This window comes from Falco biarmicus, chromosome 5, assembly GCF_023638135.1.
Source record: "Falco biarmicus isolate bFalBia1 chromosome 5, bFalBia1.pri, whole genome shotgun sequence".
Lineage (NCBI taxonomy): Eukaryota > Metazoa > Chordata > Aves > Falconiformes > Falconidae > Falco > Falco biarmicus.
In genome coordinates, this window is record NC_079292.1 from 12,735,581 (window position 1) to 12,754,723 (window position 19,143).

Consider the following 19,143-nt stretch of genomic DNA (forward strand, 5'->3'; position numbering starts at 1 on the left):
TCTGAAAAGGTGTTAAAAGTCAACTGAGTGAAATAATTTTCTAGTAGTATTTCTTTGCATAAGCAATTGCAATGAGGCTGTCATGTTACCTTAAATAGAAACAGTCGATGTCACAGCACAGAGAAGCATCAGTGAGCTTTAAGCCAGATCTGCTGTGTAGCACCATAATATGCAGCTGTACAAGTACAAACCTTGCGGACGGGTTAAGCTTAAGTATTGTAGAAGAAAGGCTGAGAAAATGGTGATTTGGTTATAGCCTGTTCCATTGCACTTAGAAAAATGGTATCTGACACACAACAAGCGTAATATGTATCTGGATGTTTGAAACGCAATGAGGAACATTTATCGGCTGAATAATCGTGATAAACTGGTAAGATATGCAAGTCAAAGGGTTAGTTTCGTTTTGTGAAAATCAATTGTAATTGTAGCATTACTGACTAGAGCAGTGATTTCCATGGATAAACCATATGTTTCAACAGCACTTTGAGCTCCCAGCTTCAAGTGCTTCGATTAGGTCAGAAAGCCAGGGTGCCAGGTTTGTAGGAAATGATGTGAGAAGTCCCCAAAGTCAAACTGAAAAAATGACAGTGGTGGCAGTAGCAAGTTTTGCTGCTACGTCCCTGTTCTAGCTGTGCCCAGCAGGTCTGTGCTCTGGCAGTATTTGTACAAAACACCACGCACCTGTGAGATATGGTGTTCAGAGAGGTGCTAAAGTCTTATTACAACGTGAGTACCATCGATAAACCAACTCCAGGACCCTGTGCTGATGTTCCTGGAGTGAAGTGGCCTTGCAGCTGATGTTTTGAGAATCAAAAGGGGGATTTCTCTGGGTCAGCCAAACACTGACTTCTCAATAAGCACATTCACAATGAAGCAGACTTTTGCTCTGCCGGCAGAATGTCACAGATTCAGAGTTCCACAGCACACATACATGAATTGCAAGTTTTTGGAATGGAGAATGAACTTTATAACCATTTACATTTTTCAAATAGGAGATTAAAAACTTGAGACAATGAGCACCATAAAAACATTCACAGAACTTATTTTACAAAAGGGAAAAAAATGAACTGCCAAAAAACAGGAAGCTCTTGAAAATGCTTGAATTTGTAACTACTATTCAAATTTAACAATAGACTGTGAGAATGACCTGCCCGGTATAATAGCTATTAGAAATACCAGATACAGAAAGGAAAATCCGCTGCTGAATGACAAATCTATCCTAACAGTGTTCAGCATGTCAGAGGATTCATTTCAGTGTTCGGTTTTGATGGTCACTGCCTGCCATCTGCAAAAATCACCTCTTTTCTTCCAGCCTAAAAAACAGCGAACATGATTTTCTTGTTACTCACACCTATGTTGTACAGGAATATTCCCATTCAAAGTCATTTGAGAGCCACCAGCGTAACTGAAAGGACAAAGAAGTTCAGTATGCTTGTAGCTGTAATCAGAATGTATTTATTGGTTTAACGCTGAACGCTCTCATGGTCTCACTGTCATCATTTCTAATCTGCTTGCTCTCTGTGTGTTTAGGCTGTGAACACTTTTGGCATGATACTTTAATTTATCGTGTTTTCAGAGCACTTCACAAAATCTTCAGTTTCTTGATCTTTTACTACCACAGAAAGAAGAAAAATAAATATTGCATGAAGTGGCAAAGAAAAAGCACTGCTTAAAATTGATTTACATCGGTATTTTTAATGTGAATTTTCTAATTTTGGGCCTGTGTTCCTGAACTCACAGGTTCTGTGTCTCATTCTGCTGTTGTATCATGTGTTTTCATAGGCACTTGGATCTGGACTCATACTCCCTCTGCTAGTCACTGAGCAAAGATGACAAGATGAGGAGTACACTTGCCGTGAGAACCTTGTGCAATGGAGAAAGGTGAGGAGTGTGCTTGAGTTCTCATGCCTGTCCAAAAAGTCTCTGAGCATGAATCTGAAGAAGTGACTTACACTGTCCTCTACCATAAAATGGATGTAATCACGTTTGTGAGATTTATGTAGTCCAAATTTCTGTTACCAATAGGTAAGTGTAGTCATAATGAGGTCTGAAATTATTCTGATTCTCAGAAGACTGTAATATTGGGAAATTTGACATAGCTGCATAAGCTAAAAATTCTTAAAATTAACAGTAAAAGAATGTTTTGGATCAAAGCTTCTTGGCATATTGTTTTGAAAAATCTTTTTTATTTTTTACTAGGTATTAAAAATTATTTTCAAAGTAAAGAGTCTTCAGAATATGCAAACAAAATATTCTGTTTTGAAAGAGGAAATTAGGCTCATCTGAATGTTTTCCTCTTTGAAAATTATTTGATGCAAAACTGATAATTTTTTTAAATATCAGCTTATAAAAACTAAATTATCTGTTGGAAAAAAGTTCTTTTGAAGTCTTTCAGCCTGTTCTGTCTAGAAGATTACATTTTATACCATATACAGGGAATAAATCAATTATTGGAAAGCCATGTCAGAGCCACTCTGATAAATTCATGGTGCTGTACCTAAATTTCAATCCATGGGAAAGATAATCCGTTGGAAAAGGATGTTAAGGAATCCAAAATGACAACTCTACTACTGTCATCGCTTCAATGTCTGTACATTACACTGTTTTGCTAGGTCAAACTAATCGGTGTAGCTCAGGCTGTAGATTACCAGTGCCTCTCTGGCTTGCCATCTATCTGTCAACAGACAGATATCAAACACTTCTCCAGAACGTTAGCAGATTGCCCCTATGAGCCTATAACCTTCTGCCGGATTGATTTATTTTGGGTGGCTTATTTGAAAGCAATGGAAGCGTTTCCTGGTCCCAAAGCCATATTTCCAACCCCAGAAGGCAATAAATGGGCTTTATGGCACTTTTAAGTAGAAACACTGGCCTGATAGAAATTGTAGGGTTGTGCTAGTATTTGGTACCTGATGAGGGTGGGGGTCCCAGCTCAGCGTGTCTGAGGATGTGTGGTCTGGCTAAGACAGCATGAGAGGCATTGCCACTGCCTAGCTCTACACATTTAACATGAGGAGGCTAGTTCTCTCGTTGTCCCAATATTCAGGGAAAGAACATTCACAAAGCAAACCAGAACAAAAAGTCTAATGTGTTGAGGGGTATGCTACTTGTTGTTCCTTTTTTTTTTTTTCTTTTCCGGGAGTAAAACAGTGAAGCAAAGTTCAAGGACTACACTTTTGATAATTTGTATACCCACATTTCTTCAGCACAAAATATTTCATTGAAAAATTCCTAATCAGCCCTAGTGAAAATTCAGAGAACATCAGGATAAAAAAAAAAAAAAAAGTGGAACAAATTTCTGCAGCAGGCTTCTCAGCATTCACTGCCTTCAAATTGAAAGAACATTTCTTGCTAAAAGATATATGATGTTTCATCTCCAATTAATAGGATTCGGTGCAAGAATTATTGGGTAAAATTTGATGGCCTATGCGATGCAGGTCAGATTAAATGATCACAATGGCCCTTGACTTTTGCAGCTGTTAATCTTTCATGAGAGCAAAGTCATAAAAGATAGATAAACTCTCCTAAAAGGGAATTGGAGTCTCTGGAGGACTATTTAAAGGATCACTTGAATTAGCTAATGCAAGAAAAAGATGTTTTCTGATAGAAAGGCTTTAAAACCCCTGGAGTTACATAGATTATTTTTCATTTTGACATGAGGAGAAATTGCATTTTCGTTTAAAAAAAAAATGTTTGTTAAAATCCTTCTTGCTTTTCTCCATTTGGGGTGTGGTCAGAAAGGGGAGGAGATTTAATGAGAAAAGGCAACATGAAAATGTTGCAGGGTTTGCTCCTTCACAGTTTTAGAAAACGTTTATCACTCAAAATGCCAATTCCCTGTGGGAGAAAGGTAGAAACGTAGTGTCTCCTCTGGTGTGAGCCAGATTTATAGCCCCCTGTAGGTCGGAGGCAGTCCCTTTGGCCTCCCCATCCCCATCCAGCAGGCTCGAGGTGGGGCTTGGGTGGGACGTGCACCAGCAGTGCCCTTTGGGAGCAGGACCAGAGTGATCTGCTCAGGTGGAGGTGACAGCTGGGAAGGTACCACACTGTGTTCAGGAGTGGTGCTCTGGTCTTCTGTCCTGCTCACAGTGAGTTGGAGGGGCTGATGGAAACCCGAGGTGATGCCCAGAGCCCTGTAAGCCATGCCCCGAGGAAGAAAGGGGCCTGACCTCAGGGACTGGGCCCAAGAAGTGGAAAGGCTTCACAGGGTTGCCTTTGACTTACTGTGGGATGACCCTGGATGTGGGAGGACTAAAGAAGTTTCCTTCTATTTTAAGTCAAGTCTCAGCAGCAGGACTGGATTCCCAAGACAGACTAAGGGAGGTGATGGTGGCACCGAGGCAAATGGAAGAGGTGTGAGGTGTCTTTCTAACAGGCCAGAGCTTTCCTGCTTAGAATGTGCTGGGAGTCAAGGCTGCCAAGGACAGAAGCACCAGAAAATGAAATATGTTCCCAGCCTGTGGACCCTACAGAGGAGGAACTCTGTAGTGTGTGAGCTCCAGGGACACCCCCCCGCCCCCCAGGAAACTGATGCAGGGCTTGCAGTGCAACTGCAATATGGTTGGGATAAGTCAGGATGTGCAGAATGCAAAAAGGAGACCCTGCAATCATTCACTGTCATGTGATGGGGAGGGCTGATGAAACGGAAAATAAGGAGAGAGCACAGGGAAAATCAACACCTGCAATTTCATGTATTTTAAGAGTGCAGGGAAATAATATGAAAAAGTAGTTCTGTTTCTCTGCCAAATGAAAGCAACTGAAAAAGATTGAAAAGTAATGTGATCGTCTCTTCTTGTGATTGTTTTCACAGAAAAGATAGAGCCTTATGTGTGTTTAACAGCATAGATTAGTGCTGACAATGAATTGCTGTATAGGGCTGAGAAAGTTTGGGAAGATGAAAAAGAATTAATCAGGGAAAGCTAGACTAGTGGAGAAAGGAACAGAAATATATCAAACTGAGTGGTTGCCAGAGTACACAGGATGTCTATCACTAACTGCTAGGATGCTTCAGCCCTTAAAAATTTTCCTGTTACCTGCAGTTAGGGACTTATGGATTCAGCTGCTGTCCTACTACTTGTCCCTTTTCATTGTTTATCTGTGCCATGAATTAGACTATAATTTGAATACATATATTGTAATCTAGTAGGGGGCATAGTATGCTATGGAACCTGCAGAGAAACAATGCATCTCTCACTAAAAAGTATCTATTAACATCTGGCTCTTGAGATCAATTTCCATCATCTCATGGAATTTTTATAACTCTATTGAAACTCTTTCTGGGGTGAATTAAAAATCCTGGATGTACTCGTACCTTGCAAATGAGTGCTATATCCTGAGTCGGTGCAAGTAGCAGCAGTGAAACTGCAGCAGCTGGTTCTCACTGAGGATCCTATCTGACTAATACACAATTTGCCAAATAACCATGCCAGAAATGAGTGCAGTGAATGCACGTCACCATCTCTGAGCTCACTTTCTGACAGCTGAGATAGAGTTGGAAGGAATTTTCTTTATGATTGTCCCACCACTGGCCAGGGAGCAGAAATGGACAGCTCATGTTGTAGTCCCACCACCAGCAGGCCTCAGAAATCCCAAGGCTGGCTCTGCCAGCTGCTGGCTTATAACCCATACATTGGTTAAGAGGACAGAACTGTTCTTCCTTAAGCTCAACATGGCCCAACAATGTGCTTTTGCAGCCCAGAAAGCCAACTGTACCCTGGGCTGCATCAAGAGAAGCATGACCAGTAGGCTGAGGGAAGTGATTCTCCCCCTCTGCTCTCGTGAGACCCCAGCTGGAGTACTGCATTCAGCTGTGGGGCCCCCAACATAAGAAGGACATGGCCCTGTTGGAACAAGTTCAGAGAAGGGCCATAAAGATGACCAGAGGGCTGGAGCACCTCTCCTAGGAAGACAAGCTGAGAGACTTGGGGTTGTTCAGCCTGGAGCAGAGAAGGCTCCAGGGAGACCTTATAACAGATTTTCAATCCTTAAAGGGGACTTGTAAGAAAGATGGGGACAGACTTTTTAGTAGGGCCTGTAGCGATAGGACAAGGTGTAATGGTTTTAAACTAAAAGAGGGTAGATTTAGATCAGGCATTAGGAAGAAATACTTCACTGTGTGGGTGGTGAGACACTGGAACAGGTTACCCAGAGAAGTTGTGGATGCCCCATCCCTGGAAGTGCTCAAGGCCAGGCTGGATGGGGCTTGGAGCAACCTGGTCTAGTGGAAGGTGTCCCTGCCCATGGCAGGGGCATTGGAACCAGATGATCTTTAAGGTCCCTTCCAACCCAAACCGCTCTATGATTTTCCAGTTCTTCTTGTGGTCACCAACCACATCGTTCCCACCATCATTCTTATTATATGCATGAAGGAATCTGGTGATTTTTCTAGTATCTGTGTGTTACTACATAAATAGGGCTTCTCCAGTGAACTGTGGTTAAGGCGTTCTGCCGGCTCACGGGTTGAACTTTTCCCACAGGGATGTTTAAATTAGATGAAATAAGAAGACACTGTTAAGTGAACAGCTTTTCTTTTCTGCCTGGTTTAAGTTCAGTCTCAGCTACAAGTGCACTCTGGTAAGTGCTCAGCTCCTCGCTGTGGCTCGCATTCCTGCTCTTTGGGTAGCTGACTCACACTCGCCAGCGGAGCCAAGGTGTAGGAATGGTTAGTGAAGGCCGCCAGCTGGACTAGTAGGAAAAACACTTGGGCTTGAGTTTTACAGCAAATGGCAAAGCAGCTGAGCTCACAGGGCCTGTTTTATTTTTTGTCCTCAGTTTTCAGTGTAGTCTCAGCTGTTGCACTTTCCTTTTGTATGCTCATTCATCAAGGTTCGAGTGTCTGTTGCTCTGAAACAGAACTGTCTTGGGCCAACACATGGTGAGATTGGGGAAAAGTCTCCCTCCCCTAAAAATCAAATAATAACTTCAGGGTGAAAGGAAAGAAGAAAACGTATTGTTGGGATTTCTATGCTGCAGTGTCCTTTCCTGGCAGAATATTTACTTCCACTGTCCATGTTGCCTCCTTTTGATCAGCACCTCATTCTGCTCTTCCCCACACAATATGCAGGGATGGGGACATGACTGTATGCCTCAGACAGTCTGTCCATCATTTTATTCCGATTTAGAGGTTATTGAAATAAAACACAGGAAAAACAAAGTTCTTCTTCTTCTTCAAGGAGTAGCAAGAGACTGTCAGTGTATTTTTCAGCTGGGCAGGATTTCTGTGAAGTGCTTGTGACAAGGCTCATTCCTCAGAATACTCTTCATAACAGTGTGAAGGCTCTGGTATTTCATATATAATCCCTCTCCAGTGATTTGTCTTTCTCCTCTGCAAAGAGAACATTTACTTTCAGGCAGTCCTGTATAAATTTTATCTTGGTTAGCATCAGCAAATAAACCCATGGCTTTTTCAGCTAAAACACGGAAGTCTTTACCCCTTATGCTGAAGAGCTGGTAAATTCATAATTTTCCCAGGTTCACATTGTCTGTTACTTGGGAGCAGTTACACACACAGATGTACCAGTGGCTTACACAAATGAAACAAAATTATTGAAACACGATTCCTGTTCATCAGGAATTTTAGAATATTTCCCTGATTTTGGTATAGGAGTGTGGTTTATAGCGGGTAGAGGCTGAGTGCTCATGACCGAATTGATAAACTGCACATTAGTTATCAAGACTGGCATGATGCTGTTAAAATTGAGCACATTATGCAGCCAAAAGATGTTCCTTTACCTTGCAGAGCATAAATTAATATGTAGATGATCTTCTCATATTTATACAGTGTTTTGCACATGCAGCATTTGGGCCAATAAATTATATTGCTCCAAAACTGACACAATTATTTAGAGATCTTGCTGGGTTATTGATTTTGACAGGTCAGGTACTTCCCAATGGCAATCTGGTTTGGTTGCAAAGAGCGTATGAAAAATCCTGTTATCTTGAAGTCTGTAAGGAACAAAAAGGGCCAGTTTTCTCTCTTTACAGTGGGCAGCTGGTCTAAAAGAAGCCTCTTCTGGCATTTCCCTCCATGCCAGACTTTCATTGCTTGCCCGCCTCTCTAATCCTGGCTATTTCTGCTGTATAGACACGGTTTTTGAATATACAATGCCTCCAGCAGTCGATGCCAATGCTTGCCTTGCAGAAGCCTATAACCAAGCTTCTTCCCCAGCAACAGCTTGCACTTGTTGAGAGCTTGTTTTCGTTCTGACAGGTGCTTCTCAGAGTGTAAAGAAGAAATATGCTCAGGATCTGATGGATGTCATCAGATAGCAAAAAAAATATTTTTTTTTTTATAAGTAAAGCAGCTCTTTTTCCCATGCTGCTATAATCTGCACATGCACACATATGCTTGAAAATTGTATTAGGGATCAAATCTGCAGGAAAACAATACAGTAGAAAAATCATTTGGCAGGAGTCAGCCTAATAATAAATATCAATAACAACAGTAATGCATAACATCTTATTAATTGATATTGTCATCATATTATTCAGAGTTGGATTTAATTAGCTGCACTTTCTCTTCTTTTGTGTATTGCTCAAGGTAAATGGGTAGTACTTCATATCTGCTGTTGCTACCTCTTCTGTTTGCTTTACGATGTCCTTTTTCTTTCTGTGCCACTGCCTTCTGCTTGTGCCAAGGCACTAATCTGAACCTTATTAATCATTCTTTTTTCCTGCCATACAATACAACAGTATTGGACTTTGAAATGTCAATGCATAAACCTGTGCTGCTTTTTTTCAGTGTGGTCAGTTCTCTCCTTTGCTTTTTCAGCATTAGGTCTGTGGTAGTCTTTCAAATGAGCCCTTGTCATACATTTCCTGTTTTCCTGTTTTCTCACATGTAGACTTTCATTTGAATTCTTTGTATTCTTTACCAGTGGCTTCACATACATCTGCAGCACTATTCTTGCTCCAAATGTACTTCAACTTTCACCCTACTACTTTTACGGTACAATAAAATGAATCACATATGATGGTTACATAAATCAGTAGCTTAATTCAGTTTGGCATCACACTGATCTCTAGATTCTTCACTACATTTGTAAAAAACAACTTTTCTGATAGAACATTCTTTGCAGTTAATTCATTCTTTGCAGTTAATTTTTTTAAGAACACATTAACGACTTAAGTCTTCCCCCCCCCCCCCCCCCCCGCTAAAACCTTCAGCTAAGGTGTGACAACTCTTTATTTTATCACCTTTCTTTTCAATGTCATTGCAATTTTACAATTTTGTGATCTAGAGCATATTCAGAAAGCTAACATTACCCTGTTTCCATTTCATTTGCTCAAGCCAGGAATCTGACATGCCACACTATTTTCCCCTTTCTGTCCTATTTTCATTTGCCAAGCAACCCAAAAGAACCAGCTTGTCTCAACATACTGCTCAAAGACCGGCGAGAAACGAAAGCACCAAGAGTAAGAAACTTCAAGGCTTTTCGCTGGCTTTATCCTTCTCCTAAGTGAGGCCAGACTGTAAGGAGACTTCGTAACTTTTTGGGAGATAATCACACGATGCTAAGACAGCACTTTGCTCGTTGACTTAGGCTGTTATATCCACAATAGCCGTACTGTTGCTGCCTCTGTGCCCCTTGCCCTCTCTCAAAGAGCACGTCTTGAAGGTAGTTCCCAAAGTCTCTACACCAGCACTGCATAAAGCTTGAAGAACATAAAAGCTTGTCACCTTTACAACCTCTCTTGGCTTGGAGAAAACCATGCACCATCAATCAATCATTTCACTGCTAGCAGTAGATTTTATACTGTTACCACTTCTATTGTGAATGTTACTCCAGACTCTCCTCTCTGATCAATTTGTTTTATTACGGTTTCTGGTTGCTACATATTATACACAGAGACTCAATTTACAGTTCTGCAGAAAGAAAACTATTCCAGCTAAATTTTTGTTTCACAGAACTAGATGATCTTTTTTTGGCCCTTCCAACCCAAACCATCCTATGATTCTATTATTACAGTTTTTGTTATTGTTGTTGCTGTTGTATCTGTTGTAGTAAACTTCTCAAGCTTGCTGGAAAGAAACCATGAGGCTGCTTGCATTAACCTTTAGGCCACTTGTCTTTGGGCCTCGTAAACTGAGCTCACTCTTCAGCTTCCCTTGATTCACAGCACTCTCCTGCTCTTTGCATTTAGAAGCTGGTGCATTGCTTTCTGTTTGCTGCTTCTTGGTGAAAGCTGGGGGCCTCTCACCCATAGCAACCTGGTAGTAATCAGGTGCCAAAGTCATGCATATGACTTGAAGCCCTCCAGCCTGTGTGTGTTATCTGGACTTACAATGCACCTCTTTAGAGTCTTACAATAGCTGAAACAAATAGTAGCCTAAAATTTCTAAACCCTGTACTTTATTTCTCACTCTAGATAACGTAAAAGCATGTCACTGTTCAGACAAAGTTGTAACACTGGGCATAACCTTCTCTGTTACTGGCGGTTTGGGTTCCGTCCTTTCACACTCCTAGGTCTTTTCTACGTTCAAGTCAGATTCCTCTATGTGTCTGTCACCTTGCCTCTGCAAACATATCCCCCTTGCCAGGCCCTGAGTTTCTTCACATCTCCCAGGGCCTCTCCACAGGCTGAGTTGGGGGCACAGCCCTGCTCCTGCAGAGGCTCATGGCCTTGTCATGTCACAGCCTGGTCTGTCAGCCAGCCCTCCTGAGCAGCACGGGCCCACGCTTGGGTCCAGACGTTTAGTTTGGAAACTGGGGACAGGACAGAAACAATTCTGAAATTTCCAAAGAGACGTGGAAAAATTGAGTCCAAGACGTTGAGGTCTAGAAAGAAATAAGATTAAAATAATGGAAACTGGAGGAAGATTTCAGTTATTTCTCTTTAGGTCAGCAGCTCAACGGTAAACCCACGGTTTATTTCCCATACATAGCCAAGAAAATGAAATTTGAAATGAACTTAACTAGCATAATTTCATTTCAGCCAGTGAATCACTTTTATCTGCTTACTTATTTTTATGGCTTCCTTCACCACTGTGTATGTAAAACTCTCAAATAATTATGGGTTTGTTGTCACTACACTTCTCCAAGGCAGAGAATTATTATGAGCCTATTGTAACTGGAAAATTGACATGCAGAAAAATTAGCTACTTGCTCAATGTCAGGTAAGGAGTTTCAAACAGAGACTCAGTCCCACTTCACTGACTTCCATCCCCTATTTGGGCAGGTTTATATATATACACACACACACACACACTTTTGTGCTTTTGAGAGTTTTACAACTCTTAAATGACTGATTAATAGTATTTCATTCATTTATTTTTTAAAAAATTGAACAATTAGTACTGCTGACAGACACACTGAATTGGGATTCTTGGCATGTGAGTCACAAATTACATGTATTATTCAGAGGTTTCACAGGCAGAGATTATGACTGCAGTTTATAACCCTGCTCTCCCAAGGGACATACACTAATTTGTTCTGATGGAATCACCAAGAAAAAAAAAAAAACAAACCAGGGATTTTTATCCAAACAAATGCTGGGAAGACAGGTGATTTTGGTATCTGAACTTCCTCTATCTTTTTTGTGACTGTTTAGGCTGAATATCTTACTGTGCTTCTCTGCATATTTCTTTATATTTCATTACTTATCGATTGTCATTGTTTTGACAATGATTGAATGTGAAAGGTTGTAATTCTAATAAAAAAGTGGAATGACCTACTTTGTAACCCCATGTTTTTTCATTCAACTACAGACAATAACATTAAAAAAATATAAAGTATTTTTAATATGAAATTTCTGGGTTCTTGAGGAAGGTGACTCACGGCAAACTTAGTAAATGTATGGAGCTGTGCAAATTAATTTAAAATATTTGAATCAAATTAAACACTTTGCTTCATCAGAAAAATGAATGATTTATAGTATTTTAAATAAAACCAAATACAATTAAGTAAAAAATAGGATACTGTTTTGCAGTTCAGCACTGGTAGCTTTACTGTCCAAAGGCTACAGCATTCATTTACAGTGCAGTAAAGAAGATAGAGGTACCTTCTCTAACCAGTTTTAAGTAGCAGTTGCAACTATTTCAGTCTGAAACAGGTTGAAGCTGTTCTGCTTTTTGGAACCATGCAGGGGCTAAAAAGGTCTGCAGGTATTCACATTCTTCCCTATCCATGATGTAAGTGTTTGAGTACAGTGTCATTCTTCCTTTCTTTTTCTGACTGGGACATCCTCACCAGAATTATTTCTAATCAGGTGACTGGAGAATTAACCTAATCTGTGGTGATGTTCTAGGGTTTTTTTATTTTTAATAAATAAATGCCAAATTTAGGGTCCCAAATACAGCAAGGTACCTGCCAGGCTGACAACAGAGGTGCTTATCTGTGGATTGACAACCACTTTCATCCATAGGCAACTGTTATTTTTCCCTCCTCTTGTTTCAGTTCACTTCAGATGACTCTCTGAGTATTATCCAGGGACTCTGAGCATGTATGACTGAGGATGCAGAAGAGTTAATTCTAGGAATTAAACATAGCATTGATGAATTATAGAATGACAAATATCTTCCTCATCTCTCTGAAGACAATTTCTTTTGGGCTGTGGTGTGTCTTGGTGGTAAGAGCTGTACTTAAAAAAAAATAATTCTTAGAGCATTAGATAGTTTTGATGAGTTACTAAAATATGCAGTTGGGATGAGTACATTTGGTGAAATCCTGGCCCACTTGCCATCACTAGGAATTTTTTCAATGACTGTAACGGACTAGAAAATTCATCCATTTCAAGAAATTAAATGAATGAACAACCCCCCCTTTTTTTTGGACACATTTTTCTTGCATAATTTTCAAAATACTGAGCGACCATTTCATTTTGTGAGCCTCTTGGAGTGTATGTTCACCAAGAATATCCAGATTCAAACCCTAATCTTTATCTCCAAACCCATGGCTTTCTCTGAACTGGCCTCCTTGGGTTTTCCTTACTGAAAAACCTCTCATCATCATCCAAGCGCATGTCACCCTGGCTCTGGGAGGAACCTCTGGTTACAGCATGTTCTGAAGGCAGCTCATCCAGAGCAGGGTGGGGGTGGAGTGTTTCTTTCCATAGTGGCTAATTTCCCAAATGAAGAACCTAATTATTCAACTCCCACGTTGAGTTTATGCCTGTGAATGCAGTAAATGCACGTTAGTAGGTGTGATAGCAAGGACCCATGGTTCTGAAGAGCAGATGCTGGGGTCGTCCCCGCTCCCCAGCAGCACCTGTTGGACAGGGGTCTGCTGTTGAGTAACCCTTCTGTAGTACAAAGGGAGGTCATACTATTGGGTACATTTTAATTCTTGCTGGTATTAGTCATAGCTTCGGTGACTCATCAATCTGGCTCACAAAGTAAAAGCAGATTTACCCTTTACAGGGTTTGGCAGTTGGCAGATGATTGTTTCCCCTCTGTGAATCAGACTTTTATTTATTTAGTGTAATCAAGAAGGAACTGTCTGTTTTGTGACCTTCTACGTTAGTGAAAGGGAACAAAGGATTTCTCCTTATTATTATTATTTTTTGGCATCATGCAGTTAGCAGAACAATGCAAAACTATGATAAAGGATCGTACTCTGGTTGGCTGACTGCTTGGACTGTAGCTGCATGTCACATTATTATTCCAGTTGGTCTGAATAATTCTTCTACATGAGCAGAAACGGCCATTTTATTAGAAATAAAGTACACCTATACTCTTTAGAATCAGTCGGGAAGAATTGCTCCCTTCCAGCAGATACCTAGATTACCATTTAACATGTAAGGCACTGGACATTCCTCAAATAATTTTGCTAAGCTGCACAAAAACAATAAGAGAGTTTTGCAACATGCCTGGCTACTGGACAGAGTGCATCCTGCCAGATTACAGACATATCTCATGTAAATTACAGGAGGGGGAAAAAACAGAAAGAAGGCGGGGACTGTGGTAAGCAGCTCAAGGACAGTAATCTGAGGAACAGACCTAAAATACATATAGAGACTGTTCAATGACAGTGGAGCTGAAAGAAATCATAAGAAGCTAAGAATAACTAACCAGAAATAATTAGTTACTGCTTCTTGTCCAGATAAGGAGAAAATGCCATTTGGAAAGTTCGTGCAGTTCCTAAACTTTGCATTTTGTTTAAAGAAAATAGCTTCATCAGCGTGAAGCACTAATTCACTCCCTGGTCCTGGCACTCTGTAGGCATTTTGCTGAGACCTGTAAATGATCTGCAATATGTTCAGGGAATGCCAACAAACATTATTCATCGCTATGGCTGCATTTGTTGCATAGTTTTCAAAGCTGGTTGTTTCTAAATGTTTTTGCTCTCTGTGTTTAGCTAGAGAAAGGTTTCAAATGCAGTGAAAAACCTTGGTGCTCAGTGAAGCTAAGCTGGGTTGAATGACGTGAAACGAAACACCACCAACAGTGAAGTAAAAAAGAGGGCTTTTCTTTTTTTCAAGTTTATTGCAAGAAATTTTCATTAGTGTCCCCTGTGGTAAGCTGTAACAGGGCTCTGTGTCCCAGCCAGGTGGGCTGGCTGCATACAGAGTGCACCTGCCGGGGGTGTGGGGGTGGGGGGTGGGGGGGTGGGGAGCACGGGCCCCCTTGATGTCCCTCACGGCATTTCTGTGCTGCCACACTGTGAAGGTTGTAAATGTGCTGTTTTACTAAGAGCCTTGGTTGAAGAAGAGTATGTTTGGAAGAAAACATAGAAAACCTCTATTTCATCAAGCTACATACTTGAGAAGGTACATTAAGAAGTAATTCATGCTTCTTTTAAATCAAAACTTTCTAGGATGTTCAGAGGCTTCGACTTTGAGATGGGGACAAATCTGTTAGGTAAATGCAAAGCATGACTGCCTAATCAGTTTAGTGGGGATGAAGGCATTACAATGAAAGCTCCCATGAACAATTTCTTTATTAAGCAGATCTTGCTAAGATTAAATTACCAAATTGAGAGTGCTTTCCAGCAAACAGCATGCTTCACTTAGCAGTGCATGGTCAATGAGTTACAACAAATGATCAAGGGATATTGCAGATTATTCTTCATTGGGATCTATAAGGATGAGATAATCGTCTGTGGGGAATGGTTCCAGGGAAGGTGAGTTAGTGATATGTTGAAATCTTTTTTCACCCCTCTATTTTTATCTATTAAGGGAAAGAAAAAATGATGGAAACCATATCTATTGATCTGAATTCAGACACGCATAATTTGATCTGAGAGAAGACTGATTCCATTTCTGCTGAAGCCAGTAGGTTTCTGAACAGATCACAATTCACGCTCAAAGCTATGTGTTTTTGACTTAAGACTTAAAGAAGTGCTTGAAGAACGTACTTGAAGCACATTCCCAAATCCTTTACTCTGACTCTGATACCATGACATACCAGTGTGATCACACTTTTAGTGTAGCTTCATCTCAAATACTCCTAAAGTAAATGTTCTTGAATTTCATAATGTGAGCTGTAACACCTTGAAAAAAACAATGATCATGAATACAACTAGACCAAGGAGAAAGTTACTTGCAAGACACACAAGTGTGCTTTGTTCTTCCACTTCCTTCTCTTCAGAAGCATAATGCTCCTGAGTCTGTGAGGTGACGAGACGCTGGGACTGGTTGCCCAGAGAAGCTGTGGATGCCCCAACCTTGGAAACATTCAAGGCCAGGTTGGATCGGGCTTTGAGCAACCTGGTCTAGTGGAAGGTGTCCCTGCCCATGGCAGGGGGGTCGGAACCAGATGATCTTTAAGGTCCTTCCAACCCAAACCATTCTACGGTTCTGTGAGGCCCACAGCTGTCAACAGTATGAGAGTAAAAATATTACATGGTATTAGTTGCCTGTTGTGCTAGGCACAGTGTAAAACTACACTAATTGAAGTTAGTAATATTAATGATTTTATTATAGCTGTCAAGATTTTTAGTGTTCTTCAGGCTTTTTTCCCCATTTTCTTGTGCTACGTGAAAGTCTCAACTATTGTTTAATTAAAAAAAGATATTCTGATACACATGACTATGCAGGAAAACAACATAGAAAGAAGACAGATGTATTTATTTATTTAAATTGTCACAATTTTAAAGTCAGTCTCCAAGTTTATTTGTTCTTGCTCTGGATTTAGGGGACTGCCAATACTAGGAAGAAAGCAGACCTTCTGGCCGGCAAATTCTGTCTACATATACAAGATAAGTAAAGGGTGGAGATAGTAAACTATTGTTAAGAATGTGGAAATTTTAAGCGTAAGAAGATTAAACTACCAGCACTTCCATCACTTGATTATGCAGATAAGGTCAGTGCCCATGGAAGAGCAGAGGCTGCCTGTGGGAGAGCTGGGAACTGACCCTGGCTGCTCCTCGGGAAGGGAGGAAAGCGGCATCAGGTGTAAATGAAGCGGCACTCACCAGAGCAAAAGCTGAATGAGCTGGAGAGCTTACTACTTCCTTAATGAGCGTCACTGTGAAAAATCGCAATGAACTGCCATGAATGTCCATATTCTTGTCTCTAGGTTAAAGGAGGGAGGTGTGAAACAAAGAAAAGCAATTACTGTTTTTTACAAAATAGTTCAGCTTGGGAACTGCTTGCCACAGGATGCTGTGAATACTAAAAGTTTGCACAGCATTACGGGAGAACTGGGCAAGCCCATGGGCAAGAGATCAGTAAATATAAATATTATATACTGTTATATAGGTCAATAAATATAAATAATATAAATCACCAAATAAAAGCAAACCTGAACACAACAACCTACCCATATTGATCTCAGGGAAATTAATTTTATTTGAAAATGACTCAAGGCTGAGAATGCATTTCAGTGAAGGATCTTCTGTCTTCCTTGCTCTCACACTTGTAGGCAGTGAGTTGTCATTGCTGCTGGAGACAAGATGTCAGCGTAAATGGGTTTTTACTGTGGCCTAGTACAACTATCCCAAGGCCATAATGTTATGAGGGACACTTCTTGACAGCAGCTAAAGATCTAACCCATCAGCTGGTGGAAGTTCTCTTAGATGTTACGTGGGTTTTGTGACTACCAAGTAGTTTCCAGAGACGCCTTTTCCCAGAATCTCTTGGCCTTACAAACAAAGCAATTCTGTGTGGTTCTAACCTCTTAAGACTGTGAGTCACTTGTTGGGATTGCAGCTTATGGAAGGGGTCAAATGCTTCATTAACAAGGGTCCACTGCACCACACTGGAAAATCTTTCTTCCTCAGTACACCCTGGATAGTTCTAAAATCTAAGAAATGGCTTTCTACAAATAAACAACATCTGTGTGTTATCAGTATTATCCATCTTCAGGATGGAACACATTCATTTGGGTAGAGCCTGAGAGCCCTCCCAGGAATATTTGAATCTATTCCACAGGTAAAGCAAACAGATACTTATGCCCCAGCCCTACATCTTACACTGACTGCTGCATTCACAAGGAATCCCAGTGAGCTCTCGGGTCCATACAGGATAACCATACTGCAGGACACTGCATTACTTTTTGTAATTAGTACAGTGTGGTTTTTTTGATGGGCATACTTCAGTTTTGTCATTTCTTCCTAATGAGAAAATTCAATTTAGATCGACATCTCGGAATGACTTAATATGTACTAAGGGTCTTAAATGAAAAAGCGTTAAGTATCCATGTAAGCTCAGATCAGATATCTAACCGCTCAGGTGAGAAACGCAGCTCTTGAAAACAAAGGTGCACCAGCAGATTTCCTTCAAACAAATACATTTCAGTGTGACTCAAAGACCTGGAGCTGATGTAAATAGCTTGGAAGCAAAGTTAACCACACCGTAATCTTATATTAAGAAGAAATATGTGTGAATCTCAATGATTTCTAGAAATATAGTCCAAATTCGTGAAAAAAAAGTATCTTCACAATATTACTACAAATGAAAATTTTATTTTACATATTGCCAGGTTGAGGGAAAACACAGGAAAGAAAAGATAGGTGACACTTGAATTTTCAGTCTTGATTCAAGAGGGAAGTCTATGATTAAAAAAAAGCTGGAGGATGCAGATCAATCACTTTCCTGAAGCCGTTTTACTCAGGAGTTACTCTTCCTAATAACTAACCATGTGTGAATTGTTCCTTCAGCAGACTGACCTGTGGTTTCACAGGATTTAATCAAACTGTGACTCAAGCTTACACCATAACATAATTATTTGCCAGCTAAAAAAGAGAAGTGTAGTAAATGGGAAAATCTTACCTTTTTTCCCCCCAAAATCCACTGGTGAAAGAGTCAGTAGTTCTTCAGGTTCCCATTTCTAATTCCCTTTGCCTTCTTGACTGCAAGATGTTACTGGCTTTCATTAACTGGTAGTGACCTGTTATGTTTCATTAACTGGTTTCATTACCAGTTTCATTAACTGGTAGTATGTCTGCCCCAAGTGCACTTCTAGCCTCTTGCAAATGCAAAGTAAAATGGGTTTGTAAAAAGTCATGAAGATGGGTTAAGCAACCAGTTTGACTGTATGTTTGTAATGGGCTAGGACCATGCATACAACCGGTCACTGTGATTTGACTGACACGCAATTAAGATGTGCTAACTTGTGCTTGTGGGAACATATCATTAAACTGCCTTATCTCATACTTCAGCACCTTAAAAAATATAATGTGTCATGGTTGTGATAAAATTTTTATTTTATTGATACTAAATGTAAATTAAAAATTTAGCCATGTGCCAAACGAAAATTTACATCTTCTATCCACATTTTACTCATCCTAGTTTCTTATGATTAAGCTTTCTGTGTCTTCCTTTCAGTACCAAGTGTACTTCCAGAGACAAAGACATTAGTTATTAGAACATTTTTTAGGATTTTTATTAGCATTCAGAGGATCTCTGGACCACACAAGGAGGTCTTTGGCAAACGTCAAATACAGAGTTTTCCACAAAGCTAGGCGGCTGCCTTCTTCAGAATCTTTAGCTTCAGTTATGATCAAATGGTTGTGAAAACACTTTAATATGTAAGAACTAGAGTGCTGTGCTTTTCTGTCTCAACAAGTTATTAATTCATTTTTAGCTGAGACTCCATGTCTAGATAAGAGCTCTCCTCCTAACACGCAGCTACCTCTCCCTGCCTGAATTCTTTCCATCAGCGAACTAGGTATAAATTTACCTTTTTCATCACTGTGACTGTGTCAGCAATCTGCAGAATCAGTAATACATAGGGAGAAAGAAATTATTCCTCTCTGACACTTG

At 40.3% G+C, this 19,143-nt stretch overlaps 1 long non-coding RNA gene across 1 annotated transcript in view; it reads left to right on the plus strand.

Moving 5' to 3' along the window:
- The window catches only part of LOC130150216 (uncharacterized), a 31,764-nt gene that overhangs the window by 4,201 nt on the left and 8,420 nt on the right, over positions 1-19,143 (plus strand). Inside the window, exon 2 of the long non-coding RNA XR_008822154.1 lies at positions 1,783-1,881. This is a non-coding gene — a long non-coding RNA (uncharacterized LOC130150216). The remainder of the gene's footprint in view (positions 1-1,782; positions 1,882-19,143) is intronic.